General features: G+C 46.6%; 1 pseudogene; it reads left to right on the top strand.

Moving 5' to 3' along the window:
* The first annotated feature begins 920 nt into the window (after window positions 1-920).
* On the top strand, window positions 921-1,173 carry LOC116562616 (annotated as a pseudogene).
* Window positions 1,174-20,849: the final 19,676 nt, after the last annotated feature.

The raw sequence follows: 20,849 nt of genomic DNA, 5'->3' as shown, positions 1-20,849 counted from the left end.
TAATTTCATCTGCCCTATACACTGCCTAGGTTGGTATGAGGGTTAAATGAGGTAATTGATGTGAATGTGCTTCCTGCAGATGTTTTTACCGCCTTTTACAAATACCATGTAAGAACCCTAATCTAGCTGTGGAACTGAACCCACAATTGGTCTTTGAGCCATAATATCCAACACTCAGTCTTTCCCTAGGTGATATTTGTCCTCTGTCTGGATTAAATTCTGTTCTCTTTGTTTTTGATAAGGTCTCCAGTTTGTAAGGTCACTTGGAATTCGGGTCCTTTGTGCCCAGATTGTTGGCTGCACCACTCACTCACCTCCTATAAGTTAATACAGCTACTCTTCATTAGTCATGTGCTATCTGGCAGGCACTGAGCTAGACACCACTGACAAAATGGTGAATAAGAAACTTATTGGCCAGGCAGTGGCTCACGCCTGTAATCGCAGCACTTTGGGCTGAGGTGGGTGGATCACTTGAGGTCAGGCTTTTGAGACCAGCCTGGGCAATATGGTGAAACTGTCTCTACTAAAAATACAAAAAGTATCTGGGCGTGGTGGCACACACCTGTAGTCCCAGCTACTTGGGAGGCTGAGACAGGAGAATCAATTGAACCTGGGAGGCAGAGGTTGCAGTGAGCCAAGATTGTGCCACCACACTCCAGCCTGGGCGACAGAGCAAGTCTCCATCTCAAAAAAAAACAGCAAAAAAAGAGACTTACTAAGTCTGCCCCCAGTAAGCCTGCATGCTGGTAGGTACGGGAGGACAGAAGATAACTTACTGCACAACCAGCATCTGGCTGGGCTCCTGGTACTCAGTGGACTTATGTTCTAAGACATGAGATGGCAACCAAGAAATAAACAAAAAATAATTATGTGCTTTCTCTGCTCACATGCGGTGTGGTGGCAGCAGGTGTGGCCTCAACATGCAGAGCAATGATAGTGAGTTTGTGGACGTGTATGAAATGCTCCACCAGCAACCGCATCATCAGCACCAAGGACCATGCCTCCACCCAGATGAATGTGGCTGAGATTGACAAGGTCACGGGCAGGTTTAACAGCCAGCTTAAAACCTACGCTCTCTGTGGGGCCATTTGAAGGATGGGTGAGTGAGATGACTCTATTCTCCGATTGTCCAATGCTGATGGCATCGTCTCAAATAATCTTTATTTTTCTTGAGATGAGGTCTCCCTGTGTTGTTCAGGCTCAAGTGCAGTGGTTCAATCTTGGCTCACTGAAACCTCTGCCTCCCAGGCTCAAGTGATCCTCCTTCCTCAGCCTCCTGCGTAAGGACCACAAATATGCAGCACTACGCCCAGCGAATTTTATTTTGGTAGTGACAAGGTTTTGCTGTGTTTCCCAGGCTGGTCACGAACCCCTGAGCTGAAGCAATCCGCTCACCTCGGCCTCCCAAAGTGCTGGGATTACAGGCATGAGCCACCATGGCTGGCCTCAAATAACTATTAACTAGAGAGAATCATGAATGTGGAATATTTGTCATAAATAAATAGTGAAAACCTAAGAACAGTAATTATTATTCCTATGTTGGTAATAAATCTAAAATGAACACGAGGACAAGGCTGGGATCAAAGTTGGAGGACAACTTAGGTAAGATGATAAAGGATGAAGAAGGTGACATTATTGCAGAGACCTGGGAGAAGAACATTTCGGGAAGTGCAACAGCAAGAGCAAGGGTCCTGAGGCAGGAAAGAACGTGCCATGCTCGAGGAATTGCAAAGCAGTCAGTGTGACTGGGACGTGGAAGGTAGGAGGGAGAATAAGATGAGATTAGAGAAGAGGTAATGAAGAGGCCAGGGAAAACAAGGCTCCTAAATAGGATGGGGAGTCAGTAAAGGGTTTGAGGAGGGGTTTATGTTTTGTTGTTGCTGTTGCAGGGTCTCAGTCGCCCAGGCTGCAGTGCAGTGGTGCAGTTACGGCTTGTCGCAGCCTTGAACTCCTGGGCTCAAGCGATTCTCCTACCTCAGCCTCCCACGCAGTTGGTACTACAGGCCCAGGCCGCCATACCTGGCTTAATTTTTAATTTTTTGTCCAGAAGGGGTGTCCCTGATTATGCTGAGAACAAAATAACAGAACAACAACAACAAAAAAAAATAGAAAGAAAGAGGCCGGGTGCAGCGAGTCATACCTGTAATCCCAGCACATTGGGAGGCCAAGGCAGGCAGATCATGAGGTCAAGAGATCGAGACCATCCTGGCCAATATGGTGAAACTTCATCTCTACTAAAAATACAAAAATTAGCTGAGCGTGGTGGTGTGCACCTGTAGACCCAGCTACCTGGGAGGCAGAGGTTGCAGTGAGCCGAGATTGTGCCACTGCACTTCAGCCTGGAGACAGAAAGAGACTCCACCAAAAAGAAGGAAGGGAGGGAGGGAGGGAGGGAAGGAAGGAAGATGTAAGGAAGGAGAGAGGGAGGGAGGGAAGGGAGGAAGGGAGGGAGGGAGGGAGGGAGGGAGGGTTAAAACTTTTTTTTTATTTTAAAGAGATGGAGTCTCCCTGAGCTGCCCAAGCTGATCTCAAACTCCTGGACTTAATTGATTCACCTGCTTCAGCCTCCCAAAGTACTGTGCTGGGATTATAGGTGTAAGCCACCATGCCTGACCTATTTAGATTTTAAGAAGATCTCTTTGGCTGGAGTGGGAGAATGGATTGAAGCGGCAAAGTGTAAAGCAAAGAACAGGAATTACAGGAGTTCGGGTTGCAAGACAGTGGTCTGGCCAGGGGTAAAAGCAGTGGAAGTGGAAATATGGAGCAAATTCAAGATACACTTTAAAGACTCGTTGGGCACGGTGGCCTTTAATCTCAGCACTTTGGGAGGCTGAGGCAGGTGAATCACTTGAGGTCAGGAGTTTGAGACTAGGCTGGTCAACATGGTGAGACCCCCGTTTCTACTAAAAATACAAAAATCAGTCGGGTGTGATGGCACATGCCTATAATCCCACCTATTCGGGAGACTGAGGCAGGAGAATTGCTTGAACCCGGAAAGCAGAGGTTGCAGTGAGCTGAGATCACACCACTGCACTACAGCCTGGGCAACAGTGAGACTCCATCTCAAAAAAAAAGATCGGGCACAGTGGCTCACGCCTGTAATCACAAAACTTTGGAAGGCCCAGGCAGGCAGGTCACCTGAGGTCAGGAGTTTGAGACTAGCCTGACCAAAATGGATAAACTCTGTCTCTACTAAAAATACAAAATTAGCCAGGCATGGTGGTGCATGCCTGTCATTCCAGCTACTCGGGAGGCTGAGGCAGGAGAATTTCTTGAACCCGGGAGGGGGAGGTTGTGGTGAGCCAATATCACACCATTGCATTCCAGCCTGGGAAACAAGCAAAACTCTGTCTTGAAAAAAAAAAAAAAATTCATAGAAGCAGATTTGAGATAAAGATTTGTTTGTAAGTGATTTATTGTAAGTGATTTATGAAGGAAAGCCTCCCAAGAGAACCTGGTAAGGGAGTGTCTTTCTTGCTGCCTTGGATAGTCTTGAGCTCCTGGAGTCAGGAGATCCGTCCACCTCCCAAAGTACTAGTATTACAGGCACGTGCTGTCACGCCTGTCCTGGTAAGGGACTTTCTTACCAGTGAGTGAAAGTAGAATAGGAAAGGAGAAGGAGCTAAAAGGAGGGTCATGGGCCCAACACATCGAGAGACAGAGGCAAGCAGATCACTTGATCCCAGGAGTTAAAGGCTGCAGTAAGCCACGATTGCACCACTGCACTCCAGCCCCCAGCCCAAGTGACAGAGGGAGACCTTGTCTCAAAAAAATAAAAAAAAACATGGGTGATTTTAGGTAAGGTCTCAGCCTCAGCCTCATCTCCATGAAGTTCTGGACTATAAATTATATTTCCAAGTTTGTTCCTTTTCAAAGCAAGGGAGCTGGGCCTCATATCATAGCAGTTGTCAGTCAAGATGTAAACTCCTAGCCTCTCTGCATTTTAGGCAGGCAGAATTGAGGACAATTCTTCAAAGAAAACATAGATATGAGCCCAGCGAATCCAGGGCGGTGACCCATAGAAATGGTCGTTGGACCTTTCGGCATGTGGAGGGTGCACCTGGAGCGTCCACTAACGCTCCATAGAGGTTTAAAATGTTTCTTAGGGGCCAGGCGCGGTGGCTCATGCCTGTAATCCCAGTACTTTGGGAGGCCAAGGCAGGCAGATCACCTGAGGTCAGCAGTTCGAGACCAGCCTGGCCAAGATGGCGAAACCCCATCTCTACTTTAAAAAAAAAAATTAGCCAGGCATGGTGGTGGATGTCTATAATCCCAACCACTCAGAAGGCGGAGGCAGGAGAATCTCTTGAACCCAGGAGGCAGAGGTTCCAGTGAGCTGAGATTGTGCCATGGAGCGTGGAGAGGTGTGGAAGGAAAGAGATGGAAAGAAGACTACCAAAAAGGTTTTTTTTTTTTTTTTAAGATGTGTTTTCACCATGTTGGTCAGGCTGGTCTTGAACTCCTGACCTACCCACCTTGGCCTCCCAAAGTGCTAGGATTACAGGCGCGAGTCACCGTGCCCGGCTAAAAAGGTTTTAAAGAAAAGTATGGGTGAGAAGTGATTAATTTTGTGGCACTGGGGACAGACAGGAAGAGCCACACTGGAAAAAACCCAGCTACATGAGCCTTAGCCTCTCTGGGCATCAGATTATTCACCTGTGAAATGGGTCAATTACAATAATATTAAAAAAAAAAAATAGTAAGGCTGAGTGCAGTGGCTCACGCCTGTAATCCCAGCACTTCAGGATGCCAGGGCGGGTGGATCACCTGAGGTCAGGAGTTCAAGACTAGCCTAGTCAACATGGAGAAACCCCGCCTCTATAAAAAAAATAAAATAAAAATAATTTTTAAAAATGATAGTGGTAGTGACATTTATTGAGTACTTCACTGTGATCTAGGTACAGATTGTTCCAAAGACTTTACAACTGTTATTTTTGTTTAATCCTCACAACAACTATGGAGTAGGCACATTTATTGCTTCCATGTGACAAAGGTAGACAGTGAGGCTCCGGGAGGTTAATAATTTGCCTGGCACAGTGGCTCATCCCTGTAATCCCAGCACTTTGGGAGGCCCAGGCAGGCAGATCACTTGAGCCAAGGAGTTCAAGACTAGGCTGGACACCATAGTAAGACCCTATCTCATTTTTTTGTTTTTGTTTTTGTTTCGTGAGACGGATTTTGCTCTTGTTGCCCAGGCTGGAGTGTAGTGGTGCGATCTTGGCTCACTGCAACATCCACCTCCCAGGTTCAAGCAATTCTCCTGCCTCAGCCTCCCGAATAGCTGGGATTACAGGCATGTGCTACCACCCTCAGCTAATTTTGTATTTTTAGTGGAGACGGGGTTTCTCTATGTTGGTCAGGCTGGTCTCCAACTTCCGACCTCAGGTTCCGATCTTCCCATTTCGGCCTCCCAAAGTTCTGTGATTATAGGTGTGAGCCACAGCGCCTGGCTAACGAGTCCTTATCTCTATAAAAATTACAAAACAAATTAGCCAGGTGTGATGGTGAAGTCCCAGCTACTTGCGGGGATGAGGATTGCTTCAGTCAGGGAGGTTGAGGCTGCAGTGAGCCGTGTTCAAGTCACCACTCCAGCCTGGATGACAGAGTGAGACCCCGTCTCAAAATAAAGAAACAAATAAAGGTTCTATAGATAGTCCTTTCCTCAAAAGATTCTGGGAAACATTAAATGGCAGCCATAAATAATAATCATTGGCTGAGTGCAGTGGCTCACACATATAATCCTTGCAATTTGGGAGGCCAAGGCAGGAGGATCCCTTGAGTCCTGGAGTTTCAGACCAGCCTAGGGAGTATAGAAAGACAGCCCCCCACCATCTCTACAAAAAATTGCATAATTAGCTGGGCGTGGTGGTTCGTACCCGTAGCCCCACCTACTTGTGGGGCGAGGTGGGAGGATTGCTTGAGCCCAGGAGGTCTAGGCTGCAGTGAGCTGTGATCCTGCCATGCATTCTGGTCTGGGCAAAAGAGTGAGACCTTGTCTCAAAAAAAAAAAAAAAAAATTATTGTTATCATCATCATTTTTTATGTTGTTATTATTAGAAATGACAGGGGCGCTCCCGGCCTTTATTTATTTATTTTTAGAGATGGGGTCTTACCCAGGCTGGCCTTGAACTCCTGGGCTCAAGCAATCCTCCTGCCTAGGCCTCTGGAAGTGCTGGATTACAGACATGAGTCACCACACCCTGCTTTGTCTCATTATTGATGATGTAAGTCAATTACTTTTTTTTTTTTTTATTGTGATAAGATATATCATTCTAACCATTTTTAAGTGTACAGGTCTATAGTCTTAATAACATTCACATCGTTAGGCAACCATCCCCACCATCTATCTCCAGAACATGTTCATCTTCCCCAACTGAAACTCTACTCATTACACATTAACTCCCTATTTTCCCTCCCCGCCAGGCCCTGGCAACCCTCTTCTACTGTCTCTATGAATTTGATGACTCTAAGCACTTCATACAAGTGGAATCATATAATATTTGTCTTTTTGTAACCCGATGATTTCGCTTAGCACAATGTCCTCAAGCTTTTTCATCTGTATTGTAGCATGTATCGGGAGTTCCTTGCGGATTTTTTGTTTTGTTTTGTTTTGTTTTTTGAGGTGGAATTTTTGCTCTGTTGCCCAGGCTGGAGTGCAATGGTGTGATCTTGGCTCACCACAACTTCCACCTCCCGGGTTCAAGCGATTCTCCTGCCTGAGCCTACCAAGTAGCTGGGATTACAGGCATGTGCCACCATGCCAGGCTAATTTTGTATCTTTTTAGTAGAGATGGGTTTTCTCCATGTTGGTCAGGCTGGTCTTGAACTCCCAACCTCAGGTGATCTGCCGCTTTGGCCTCCCAAAGTGCTGGGATTACAGGCATGAGCCACTGTGCCCGCCAGTTCCTTGCCTTTTAAGACTGAATAATATTCCACTGTATACATATATCACATTTCATCAACGTATCCATTGATGGACACTTGGGTTGCTGTCACCCCTTGGCTACACTGCTATGAATGTGGATGTACACATATCTCTGAAAGACCTCATTTTCACTTTTTTGGGGCATGTACCCAGAAGTGGAATTGCTGAATCATATTGCAGTCCTATATTTAGGTTTTGAGGAATTGCCATGCCATTTTCCACAGCAGCTGCACCATTTTATGTTCCCATCAGCAATGCATCAGAGGTCCAATTTCTCCCCATTCTTACCAACACTTACTTTTCTATTTTCTATACTAGCTATCCTAGTGTGTGTGAAGTGGCATCTCATTGTGGTTTTGTATTGAATTTCCCTAATGATTAGTAATGTTGAGGATCTTCTTATGTGCTTGTTGTCCATTTTTACATCTTCTTTTTATCTTTTTTTTTTTGAGACAGAGTCTTGCTCTGTCATCCAGACTGGAGTGCAGTGTGTGATCTTGGCTCCCTGCAACCTCCACCTCTGGAGTTCAAGCAAATCTCCCACCTCAGACTTCCAGGTAGCTGGGACTACAGGCACGCGCCAACATGCCCAGCTAATTTTTGCATTTTTAGTAGAGACAGGGTTTCAGCATGTTGGCCAGGCAAGTTTCGAACTCCTGACCTCAAGTGATTTGTCCACCTTGAATCCCAGAGTGCTGGGATTACAGGCATGAGCCAGCGTGCCCAGCCATTTTTATATCTTCTTCTTCTTCTTTTTTTTTTATAGACAGGGTTTCACCATGTTGGTCAGGCTGGTCTTGAACTTCCGACCTCAGGTGATCTGCCCACCTTGGCCTCCAAAGTGTTTGGATTATAGGCGTGAGCCACCACGCCCGGCCTTTTATATCTTCTTTAAAGAAACATTAGCCAGGCACTGTGGCTCACACCTGTAATCCCAGCACTTTGGGAGGCTGAGGCAGGCATATTGCTTCAGCCCAGGAGGTTTGAGAGTAGCCTGGGTAACATGGTGAAACTTCATCTCTATACAAAATACAAAAATTAGCTGGGTGTGGTGTGTGCCTGTAGTCCCAGCTACTAGGGAAGCCGAGATGGGAGGAATGATTGAGCCCGGGAGATGCAGGCAGCAGCAAGCTGTAACTGTGCCACTGCACACTCCAACCTGGACGACAGAGCAAAACCTTGTCTCAAAAACAAATAAAATAAAAAAATAAAGAAACATCGCTTCAAGGCTTTGCTTTTTTTTTTTTTGAGATTGGCCTTGTTGTGTTGCCCAGCCTGGCCTTGAACAACTGGGCTCAAGCAATCCTCAGTTTCCCAAGTAGGTGGGACTATAGACGCGCACCACCATGCCTGGCTTCTATGTCTACTTTTGAATTGGATTGTTTGTTTGGTTGTTGAATTGTAGGATTTCCTTATATACACTGGATGTTAATATTTTATCAAAAACATGTTCTGCAACTATTTTCTTCCATTCTGTGAGTTGTCTTTTCACTCTCTTGTTTTTTGTTGCGTGGTTTAAAATATTTTTTTAGAGACAGGGTCTCACTGTGTTGCCCAGGCTGGAGTGCAGTGGTGTGATCCTGGCTCACTGCAGCCTTGTTGAACTCCAGGGCTCAAGTGATCCTCCCACCTCTTGTTGCTTGCTTTTCTTTTCTTTTCTTTTTTCTTTTTTTTTTCCTTGAGATGAGGTCTTGCTCTGCCACCTAGGCTGGAGTGCAGTGGCATGATCATGGCTCCCTGCAGCCTTGACCTCCTGGGCTCAAGCAATCTTCCTGCTTTACCCTCTGGAGTAGTTGGCTCTACAGTCATGTGCTATCATGCCTGGCTAATATACACATACATACATATATACACATACATGCATACATATAAAATACATATTTTTTAGTTTTTGTAGAGACGAGGGTTTGACAAGTTGGTCTGGAACCCCTGGGCTCAAGTGATCCTCTCACCTCAGCCTCCCAAAGTGCTGGGATTAGAGATGTGTGCCACTGTGACCAGCCTCACTCTCTCACTCTCTCTCTTTTTTTTCCCTGAGGCATAGCCTCAAGAAGTCCCAAGAACATGTGCCTCCTGGCCTCACTCTTGATAGTGTTTTCTTTTTTCAGTTTTTACAGTTTTATTTAAATACAGAATGTGCACAAGAGCTATCTATTCATTTTCTTCACTGCGCAGCCTGGCATTGGGGTTGGTGATTCTGATGGCCAGATGGGCAGTTCTTTCCACGATGGCTTTGTGGTTCTTGGAGGAAACATTGTGAGCAATCTCAGCACAGTAAGATTTGTTACACATCAGCAGCACTTCTGGCTCCTTCATGTTGTGGACCGGGAAGTTCCGGAAGCCACTGAGCAGCATGTGCTTTTCTTTTTGTTGCTCCCATAACCAATGTTGGGCATCAAGATCTGGCCCTTGAAGCTTCTATGAACCTGCTGTCAATACCTCTGGGTTACTGCCAATTATGCTTAACTTTGACATATCAGTCTGACTGGTGCTGGATGACCTTCTTGGTTCTCTTTTGATGATCTTGGGCTTCAGAAGGTGTCTGAGGGTGGCTATGATGCCAAGGAGGCGATGGCTGCCACATTCGTAGGCAGTGCCAAGGAAGAGAGACGATAGTGTTTATTGATGTACAAAAGTTTTTAATTTTGATGAGGTCCAATTTATTTTTCTTTTGTTACCTGTACTTTCAGAGTCATATCTATGAAATTATTGCCAATTCTAATGCCGTAAAGATTTTTTTCTAAGTGTTGTGTAGTTTTTTTAAAGACGGGGTTTCACCATGTTGGTCAGGCTGGTCTTGAACTCCCAACCTCAGGTGATCCACCCGCCTTGGCCTCCAAAGTGCTTGGATTACAGGTGTGAGCCACCACGCCCGGCCAGTGTTGTGTAGTTTTTACTGTTATGGTCTTTGATCCATTTTGGGTCATATTTTTGCATAAGGTGTTAGGTAAGGACGCAACTTCCTTCTTTTGCATGTGGATATCCAGTTTTCCCAGCACTATTTGCTGAAGAGACTGTCTTTTCTACATTAAAAGGTAGTGGCTCCTTTGTTGAAAATCAATTGATCATATATATGAGGGTTTATTTTAGGGCTCTCTATTCTCTTCTGTTGGTCTATATGTCTGTCCTGATGCCAGTATCACACTGCTTTCATTACTGTGGCTTTGTAGTAAGTTGTGAAATCAGGAGGTATGAGTCCTTCAACTTTGCTCTTCTTTTTCAATGCTGTTTTGACTATTTGAGGAATGTAGGTACTTTTTTTTTTTTTTTTTGAGACACAGTCTCCTCTGTCACCCAGGCTGGAGTGCAGTGGTGCGATCTCAGCTCATTGCAACCTCTGCCTCCCGGGTTCAAGTGATTCTCCTGCCTCAGCCTCCTGAATAGCTGGGATTACAGGTGCACACCAACACATTTGGCTAATTTTTGCATTCTTATTTTTTATTTTATTTAATTAATTAATTTTTTAAAGATGGAGTTTCACCATGTTGGCCAGGCTGGTCTCAGACTTCAAGTGATCCACCCGCCTTGGCCTCCCAAAGTGCTGGGATTACAGGCGTGAGCCAACACGCCCAGCCAATTTTTGCATTTTTAGTGGGGACGGGGTTTCACTATTTTGGTCAGGCTGGTCTCGAACTCCTGACCTCATGATCCACCTGTCTCGGAGTTCAGCACTCCCACCCAAAGTGCTGTGATTATAGGCGTGAGTCACCGCGCCTGGCAGAATGCAGGTACTTTTTAAATAGGACTCCTAGAGGTACCAAGGAAAGAATGATTCATAACAGTTGCTGCTTACATACTTTAGGAAGAATGTTGTGGCTGTGTCTGGCCCATCTCATGAGTTTGGTGACCCTACTGCCTGTACCAAGAAGTATTACTAGAATGCATGCTCTGATAATGGTAAAAGCATTACCTTACATAGTTATATGCCATACATATTTAACTTATTAAAATGTACAAAATAGGCCGGGTGCAGTGGCTTATGCCTGTAATCCCAGCACCTTGGGAGGCCAAGGTGGGTAGATCGCTTGAGGTCAAGAGTTCAAGACCAGCCTGGCCAACATGACAAAACCCCATCTCTACTAAAAATACGAAAATTAGCCAGGTGTGGTGGTGCTCACCCGTAATCCAAGCTACTCGGGAGGCTGAGGCAGGAGAATCACTTGAACCCAGAAGGCGGAGATTGCAGTGAACTGAGATTGTATCACCGTACTCCAGCCTGGGCAACAGAGTAAGACTCTGTCTCAGGAAAGCAGAAAGAAAAGAAAAGAAAACAGAGAAAAGAAAAGAAAAGAATCCTACAAAATAGCATGATAGCATGGAATCAGAAATCTGAGATGTCTCGTCTCTGTACACACCCATAATTTCAGTTTATCCGAACACTTCTGCTTGTTTCTGTTCTCCGCTTTCCTGACCCACCTCCTACCTTCTTTTTCCTGCATTCAGATGCTACTTGCAAGTCATTTTTATCTATTTTTATTTTTTTCCCCTGCAGACGACTTTTTAAAACTCTATGCTGTAACTGTACTGATTAAAAACAAGGAATACATTTACCTGGTTCCAAATTCAAAGGTAAAAAGACCCAGGATGAAAGTCTCCCTGGCATTCCTGCCTCCCTCCTCCCAATTTCCCCTCTCCAGCAACAACCACTCTTAAGGCTTTCTTGTATTTCCTTCTCAATACATACATTTATACATATACATTCATGAGCTGGATGCAGTTCAAGAATGAATTCCAGCAACTCAGAAGGCTGAGGATGGAGGGCCACTTGAGCCCAAGGGTTCAAGGCTGCCGTGCAGGAGTTCACACCACTGCACTCCTGCCTAAGTGACAGAGGGAGACCCCAGCTCTAAAAACAAAACAAAAACGTTCTGTGCATAGCCAAGTAAAAAGAACTTCCTGACACAGCAAAAGGGCAGCTCATGTGCCGTGTGCTCCTACAGACTTTCATCTGCCAGCAGGTAGGCCCTGGCCCCTGCACCAGAGGGCTAGATGGGAACTAGGAAGATCCTCAGCAGCCTTGTGGCAGGCTGTGCATGGGGGTGGGGGTTGAGGGTTGAGATTCCTTCCACCCTGGAATGCCTGCATCCAAGCTCTCAGGAGGTGGCATCTTTTTTTTTTTTTTTTTGAGACAGAGTTTTGCTCTTGTCACCTAGGCTGGAGTACAGTGGCGTGATCTCGGCTCACTGTAAGCTCCGCCTCCCGTGTTCAAGAGATTCTCCTATTAAGCCTCCCAAGTAGCTGGGATTACAGACCCACACCACCACGCCCAGATAATTTTTGTATTTTTTTTTTTTTTTTTGAGACAGAGTTTCACTCTTGTTACCTAGGCTGGAGTGCAATAGTGCAATCTCGGCTCACCGCAACCTCCACCTCCTGGGTTCAGGCAATTCTTCTACCTCAACCTGAGTAGCTGGGATTACAGGCACGCACCACCATGCCCAGCTAATGTTTTGTATTTTTAGTAGAGACGGGGTTTCACCATGTTGACCAGGATGGTCTCGATCTCTTGACCTCGTGATCCACCCGCCTCGGCCTCCCAAAGTGCTGGGATTACAGGCTTGAGCCACCGCGCCTGGCAATTTTTGTATTTTTATAATAGACAGGCTTCCTCCATGTTGGCCAGACTGGTCTCGAGCTCCTGACCTGATTACAGGCATGAGCCATAGTGCCCGGCAGGAGGTGGCATCTTAACACCCCTACTCCCCTGCCCACCCCTCTGGTGAAATAACTCTGGGAGGTCATTCTATGCTGGTGCCCAGTGCTTCTCCACTGGTTCAGTTTCAGTTGCTCTCAGGAGTTATCTGTTGGATCACCCACCTGCTATTGGCCACTTTTCCTTCCCTGTCTCACTTCCCTACTCCCTTCCTTCTATTTAGCCAGTTTACTTCTCAAATCAAGTACTTGCACTCGAATCCTTGTCTGAATTTACTTTGGGAGAAACCCAAAGGAAGACCTATGTATGCACTGTCCTATACTTGGCTTGGTTCACTTAACATGACCTGGAGATATGCCCCTAACACTACTCTAAGGCTTCCTCATTCCTTTTTTGTTTTCTTTTGAGACAGGATCTTGCTTTGTCACCCAGGCTGGAGGGCAGTTGCACAATCAGGGCTCACTGCAGCCTCAGCCTCTCAGGTTAGAGCGATCCTTCTCCCGGCCTCCTGAGTAGCTTGGGACCATAGGCATGTGCTACCATGCTTAACTAATTTATATATTTTTTTGTAGAGACAAAGTTTTGCCAAGTTGCCCAGGCTGGTCTCAAACTCCTGAGCTCAAGTGATTTACCCGCCTTGGCCTCCCAAAATGCTGGATTTACAGACATTAGCCTCATTCTGTTTGAGGGCAACACACTATTCCCTTCCATGCACATAGGTAAGAGCTGGGCTCTGGAGACAGACAGCCAGCAAGTCATTTTTTCATACCTGACACAGGATCAGCCATCCTTTTACAGAGGGCAGCCTGCTTTCCCTCCGCTTTCTTTTTCTTTTCTTTTTTTTTTTCTGAGATGGAGTCTCACCCCATCACCCAGGCTGGAGTGCAATGGTGCGATCTCGGCTCACTGCAACCTCTGCCTCCTGGGTTCAAGCAAGTCTCCTGCCTCAGCCTGCTGAGTAGCTGGGATTACAGGCGCACGCCACCATGCCTGGCTAATTTTTTTGTATCTTTAGTAGAGACAGGGTTTTACCGTGCTGGCCAGGCTGGTCTCCAACTCTTGACCTCACGATCCGCCCGCCTTAGCTTCCCAAAGTGCTGAGATTACAGGCGTGAGGCACCGCGCCAGCCCCCTCCACCTTTTCTACTTTCGTGATTCCCCTAGGCACCTCTTCCCGAAATCTGGGAGGCTTGCCTAACTCATTCCCATAGTCTTGCACATAGTCTGTAAATTACCAAATCTACAGACTGGCACTGCCAGATGCGTCTGTCTCACCTAGAGTTTATTTGTCCTTTGCTCTTTTTTTCCTTCCCTCCCTCCTTCCTTCCTATTATCTGCCCCCCTACCCTGACCCCAGGTTAGAAAAACTAAAGTTGAGTATTCTCTTTTCAGTTTTTTAAATTGTTCTCAAAGTTAAACCCTGGCTACCAGGATTAAAATGTCAGGAGATTTCACACTGGAATCTGGATTTTATGTTTCTCTTGAAAAATCAATGCTGTTTCATTATAGTCTCAATTTGGAAAACAAAAAAGAAAGAAAGCAAGAAAGAAATCAGGCTGGGCACAGTGGCTCACTCCTGTAATCCCTGCACTTCGGGAGGCTGAGGTGGGCAGATCACCTGAGGTCAGGAGTTTGAGACCAGCCTGGCCAACATGGTGAAACCCCGTCTCTACTAAAAATACAAAAAGATTAGCCAGACGTGATGGCAGGCACCTGTAATCCCAGCTACTCAGGAGGCTGAGGCAGGAGAATCACTTGAACCCTGGAGGCAGAGGTTGCAGTGAGATCATGTCACACCACTGCACTTCAGCCTGGGCAACAAGAGTAAAACTCCGTCTCAAAACAAAAAAAGAAAGAAAGAGAAAAAAATCATAAGTCCTGGCAATGCCTCTGTTCTGGCATGACCACAAATCACAATCTCATGGGCCAGAGCTAAGGATCCCCTGTCCCTATGAGGTGGGCATCTCTCAACCACTCACTACTCCCCACAAAGAGACCTCCTCATTTATTTATGGGACCTCCGTGGCCCAGTAGGTGACTGGATGTGAAACGCCTGGTTCAAGTCCTTATTAATGCAAGCTTGAAGGTTGGCTGGTTTGTTTTGAGACAGAGTCTTACTCTGTCGCCCAGACTGGAGTGCAGTGGTGTGATCTTGGCTCACTACAGCATCCGCCTACCTGGTTCAAGCAATTCTCCTGCCTCAGCTTTCCAAGTAGCTGAGACTACAGTTACCATGCCCAGCTAATTTTTGTATTTTTAGTAGAGACAGGGTTTTTCCATGTTGGCCAGGCTGGTCTCGAACTCCTGACCTCATGTGATCCTCCTGCCTGACCTCCCAAATTGCTGGGATTACAGGTGTGAGCCACCGTGCCCAGCTGCAAGACCTTATCTCTTAAAAACAAGAACAGCTGGCTGGGCGCGGTGGCTCACGCCTGTAATCCCAGCACTTTAGGAGGCTGAAGTGGGTGGATCACAAGCCTAGGAATTCAAGACCAGCCTGGCCAATACAGTGAAACTCCCATCTCTACTAAAAATATAAAAATTAGCTGGACGTGGTGGCATGCGCCTGTAGTCCCACCTACTTGGGAGGCTGAGGCAGGAGAATTGTTTGAACCTGGAAGGCAGAGGTTGCTGTGAGCCAAGATCAGGCCACTGCACTCCAGCCTGGGCAACAGAGTAAGATTCCGTCTCAAAAAGCAACAACAACAACAACAACAAAATCATCAACAGCTGCCTCATCAACAGCAACAACAAAACCCAGATTCTGATTCAGTAGATCTCGGTGGCGCATGAGATTCTGCATTTCTCACAAGTTTCCAGGTGATGCTGGTGTTGCTGGTGTACAGACCACACCTGGAGGAGCAGGGATTAGTCTCCTTTTCCATAGTCCATTTTGCACATCACTGGGGATTTATTTTTCTAGTACATTATGTTTCTAGAATTCCAGTGGTTGTGGAATATCCATGGCAGTTACTGTTTGGTTTTTTAAAACCACAGAATCTTTTGGCTTCCCAAACAGTGTTACTGCTCGGATCCCTGTGCACAGTGTACAAGTCAGGCCTAGTAGGTGCTAACTGAAGTCAAACAGGAGGCCCTGCAAGGTGGCTCACACCTGTAATCCCAGCACTTTGGGAGGTCAAGGCTGGCAGATCATGAGGTCAGGACCAGCTGAGACCAGCCTAGCCAATATGGTGAAACACCCGTCTCTACTAAGAATACAAAAATTAGCTGGGCATGGTGGTGCACGCCTGTAGTTCCAGTTACTCAGGAGGCTGAGGCAGGAGAATCGCTTGAACCCGGGAGCAGAGGTTGCAGTGAGCCGAGATCACACCACTGCACTCCAGCCTGGGTGACAGAGTGAGACTCCGTCTAAAAAAAAATGAGGAGGCCCTGAAAAATATCACTCTGAAATCTACCTCCCCACTCCCTGATCTCCAGGTCCCCGTGTCCAAACCACAGGAATTTGAAACTGTGGAACTCAGTTAAAAATCAGAGATCTCATTCTGGTATTCCAAGGCTTTAGGAGTTAAGTAACTTGCCCAAGGCTACACAGCTGCAAAACCCTGGATTTCCCAAACTCTTTTGCATTTTTTGTCCTAAGGCCACAGTCACAGCATTTCCCAGCAAAGCCCAGCCCAGATCCACTGACTTTCTGATTTTTCTTGACTTATTCACACCTGAGAACAAACACCTCTCTGCCAGGTGAAACTGTCTTTTCAAACAGGGTTAGGCTCTGTGGCTCACACCTGCAATCCCAGCACTTTTGGAGGCTGAAAGTGGGAGAATCACTTAAACCCAGGAGTTCAAGACTGGCTTGGGCAAAAAATCAAGATCCCTGTCTCTTGAAAAATAAAAAATGGCTGGGCGTGGTGGCTCACACCTGTAATCCAAGCACTTTGGAGGCCAAGGCAGGTGGATCACCTGAGGTCGGGAGTTCAAGACCAGCCTGACCAACATGGTGAAACCCCGTCTTAGAAAAAATAAAAATAAATAAAAAATAAAAGATAAAAAACAATGGGCCGAGCTCAGTGGCTCACGCCTGCAATCCCAGCACTTTGGGAGGCTGAGGCACACGGATTACCTGAGATCAGGAGTTTGAGACCAGCCTAGTCAACATGAAGAAACTCTGTCTCCACTAAAAATACAAAAATTTGCTAGGTGTGGTGGCGAATGCCTATAATCCCAGCTACTCGAGAGGCTGAGGCAGGAGAATCGCTTGAGCCTGGGAGGCAGAGGCTGCAGTGAGCCAAGATAGCACCCCTGCACTACAGTCTGGGTGATAGAGAGAGACTCTTGAAAAAGAAAAAAAATTAGCTGAGCACGGTGGTATATGCCTGAGTCCCAGCTATTCAGGAGGCTGAGACAGGAGGCTGCAATAAGCTGTGATTGTGTCACTGTACTCCTGCCTGGGTGACAGAGCAAGACCCTGTCTCAACATAAATAAACAAAAAACAAAGAAAACAAAGTTTATAAGGAGTAAGAAAAGGCAGTTTGTGTCTTTTCCTCCTCTTCTGCGCTCCAATTCTCTCCAAATTGGTGCATTTTTCTTAGACAAGGTGACAGGCAGGGGGTGGGGGGAGGAACGGAGGGATGACGAAATATGGTCCATTTGGCAAAACATTGAAGACCAGGTTATTCCAGGGTAAAACTGGCAAAAGGTTGAATACCAGGTTGGATAAAGTTCTACCTCCGTGACCGCCTGGTCTCCACGTCTGCATCTCATGGTCACAGTCTCTGCCAGATAAGCTTTTACCTTTATTTCTCTGCCTGTTGCAGGGAAGTTGGTGTTCACCTTTACCTACGTTCACCTTGCTTTCCTGCCTACCATGGAGGCATGGGGGCCCTTGCTCACTCCATCTCCTATGCATTCAGAATGTCCTTGTTTAATGAGGTTTGGCTTTGTTGGTCTGTTTTTTTAGACAGGCTGCAGTGCAGTGGCACTATCTTGGCTCACCTCCTCAGGCTCAAGTGATTCTCCTGCCTCAGACTCCCGAGTAGCTGGGATTACAGGGGCACGCCACCACCGCCTGGCTAATTTTTGTATTTTTGGTAGAGACAGGGTTTCGTCGTGTTGGCCAGGCCAGTATGGAACGCCTGACCTCAGGTGATCCACCTGCCTCGGCCTCCCAAAGTGCTGGGATTACAGGTGTGAGTCACCTTGCCCAGCCGGCTTAAAATTTTTATTTGCCAGGCACGGTGGCGCATGCCTGTAGTTCCATCTACTCGGGAGGCTGAGGATGGAGGATCACTTGAGTCCAGAAGTTCTGCGCTGTAGTGCACTGATCAGGTGTCCACGCTAAGTTCGGCAACAATATGGTAACCCCCAGGAGTGGGGCACCACCAGGTTGCCTGAGGAGGGGCAAATTGGCCCTAGTAGGAAACAGAGCAGATCAAAACTCCCATGCTGATCAGCAGTGGGATTGCCCCTGTGAATAGCCACTGCACTCCAGCCTGGGCAATATAGCGAGACCCTGTCTCTTAAAAAAAAAAATGTATTTTATTTAGAGATAGGATCTTGCTCTGTTGCCCAAGCTGGAGCACAGTGGCACAATTGTAGTTCACTGTGACCTTGAACTCCTGGGCTCAAGCAATCCTCTCACCTCAGCCTCCCCAGCAGTCAGGACTCCAATTCTCTCCACAGAGATGCATGTGCCACCATACCTGGCTAATTTTTGTGTTTTTTTGCAGAAACAGGGGTCTCACTATATTATCCTGAACTCATGGCCTCTTGCCTTAGCCTGTCAGGGGTCTGGGATTACACACATGAACCATGCCCAGCCATACTTAATGGGTGTTTTTGTTGTGTTGTGGTTTGTCTTCTTTTGCTTTGTAAGATGGAATCTTGTTCTGTTACCCAGACTGGAGGGCAGTGGCAGGATCATGGTTCACTGCAGCCTTGACTTCCTGGGCTCAAGCAATCTTCCCCCCTCAGCCTCCCAAGTAGCTAGGACCACAAGCATGCGCCATCACTCCCAGATAATTTTTTTTTTTTTTTTTGAGACTGAGTTTTGCTCTTGTTACCCAGGCTGGAGTGCAATGGCGCGATCTCGGCTCACCGCAACCTCCGCCTCCTGGGTTCAGGCAATTCTCCTGCCTCAGCCTCCTTAGTAGCTGGGATTACAGGCACGTGCCACCATGCCCAGCTAATTTTTTGTATTTTTTTTAGTAGAGACGGGGTTTCACCATGTTGACCAGGATGGTCTCGATCTCTTGACCTCGTGATCCACCTGCCTCGGCCTCCCAAAGTGCTGGGATTACAGGCTTGAGCCACCGCACCCGGCTGATAATTTTTTACTTTTTTTAGAGATGGGGGTGGGAGGGAGTTCTCTCCATGTTGCCTAGACTGGTCTTGAACTCCTGGCCTTAAGTGATCCTCCTGCCTTGGCCTCCCACAGTGTTGAAATTACAGGCTGAGCAACTGGGCACAGTGGCTCACGCCTGTAATCCCAGCACTTTGGGAGGCCAAGGAGGGTGGATCACCTGAGGTCAGGAGTTCAAGACCAACCTGGCCAACATGGTGAGACCCATCACTACTAAAAATACAAAAAATTAGCTGGGCGTGATGGCGGGTGCCTGTAATCCCAGCTACTCAGGAGGCTGAGGCAGGAGAATTGCTTGAAGCTGGGAGGTGGAGGTTTGTAGTGTGCCGAGATCGTGCCATTCCACTACAGCCTGGGCGACAAGAGAAAAACTCCATCTCAAAAAAATACAAAATTACAAAAAATTGCCAGGTATGGTGACATGCACCTGTGGTCTCAGCTACTCAGGAGGCTGAGGCATGAGAATCACTTGAACCCAGGAGGTAGAAGCTGCAGTAAGGTGAGACTGCACCACTGCACTCCAGCCTGGGTGACAGGGCAAGACTCTGCCTCAAAAGAGAGAAGAAAATAGATCTGAAGCCAATTTGTCAAAATGCTAACTTTTGCTGTATCTGAGTTGTAGGTTCCTAAGCATTTGCCATGATGTTCTCATTATTTCTTTGGCTATTTATAATACTTCATAAATTAAAAATAAAGGAAGGAGATGTGATATTTTTTCTAAAGCAGCACTTCTCAAACTTTCATGTACAATGAATCCCTTGGAGATTTTGTTAAAATGCAGATGCTTGCCGGGCGCGGTGGCTCACGCCTGTAATCCCAGCACTTTGGGAGGCCGAGGCGGGTGGATCACGAGGTCAAGAGATCGAGACCATCCTGGTCAACATGGTGAAACCCCGTCTCTACTAAAACTACAAAAAATCAGCTGGCCATGGTGGCGTGTGCCTGTAATCCCAGCTACTCAGGAGGCTGAGGCAGGAGAATTGCCTGAACCCAGGAGGCGGAGGTTGCGATGAGCCGAGATCGCGCCATTGCACTCCAGCCTGGGTAACAAGAGCGAAACTCCGTCTCAAAAAAAAAAAAAAAAAATTAAAAAAATTATAAAATAAATAAATAAATAAAATGCAGATGCTGAGTCAGTGGCCTGGGGTGGGGCCTGAGAATCTACACTCCTCACAAGCTCCTATGTTGGGATGCAGCTGGTTCCAGGGCTCCATTTGAAGAGGCAGCCTTCCAGACAACTCAGCCTCATGGCTCCTGAGATGAAGTGAAGGGCCCAGCCCAGACGACCCAGCGTGAAGGTTCACAGTGTTGGAGGCTGCAGATGCTGACAGTGCCTACGGCTTTCCTGCCTATTTTAGGGCATGGTAGAAGCTTGGTGTGTCCTAAAAACTGTCTTTCAAGAGTCTCTCCCCAGCTGCTGCTAGTGGTATTTTTTTTTTTAATTCTCTATCCTATTTAACCTTCTCACTGATGACCTTTTTATGCATAATTTTTTTTTTTTTTTTGAGACAGAGTCTCGCTTTGTCTCCACGGCTGGAGTGCAGTGGTGCGATACCTGCTCACTGCAACCTCTGCCTCTCAGGTTCGAACGCTATTCCTGCCTCAGCCTCCCCAGTAGCTGGGATTATAGGCACGTGCCATTGCACCCAGCTAATTTTTGTATTTTTAGTAGAGACGGGGTTTCATCATGTTGGCCAGACTGGTTATGCATAGCTTTTTATCACAGATGTTTGGTTTTGGTTTGAATCTTTTCAACCTTTGTAAACCCTTGGTTCATTATGCTTCTCCCGTGATTACTCATTTTAAAACTCTTGATCTGACATAGGGGAACTTTAAGCTATAATCTTGTCTTGATTTTTTCTTTTTCTCTTGCCTTCTATGCTTTCCATTTTATTTTTATTTATTAATTTTTTTGAGACAGAGTCCCACTCTGTCACCTAGGCTCGAGTGC

This window comes from Sapajus apella, unplaced genomic scaffold (genome assembly GCF_009761245.1).
Source record: "Sapajus apella isolate SASKATOON/1434 unplaced genomic scaffold, GSC_monkey_1.0 scaffold33, whole genome shotgun sequence".
NCBI classification, from domain to species: domain Eukaryota; kingdom Metazoa; phylum Chordata; class Mammalia; order Primates; family Cebidae; genus Sapajus; species Sapajus apella.
The sequence above is the reverse complement of the archived record's forward strand: the minus strand, read 5'-3'. Positions and strand labels throughout refer to the sequence as shown.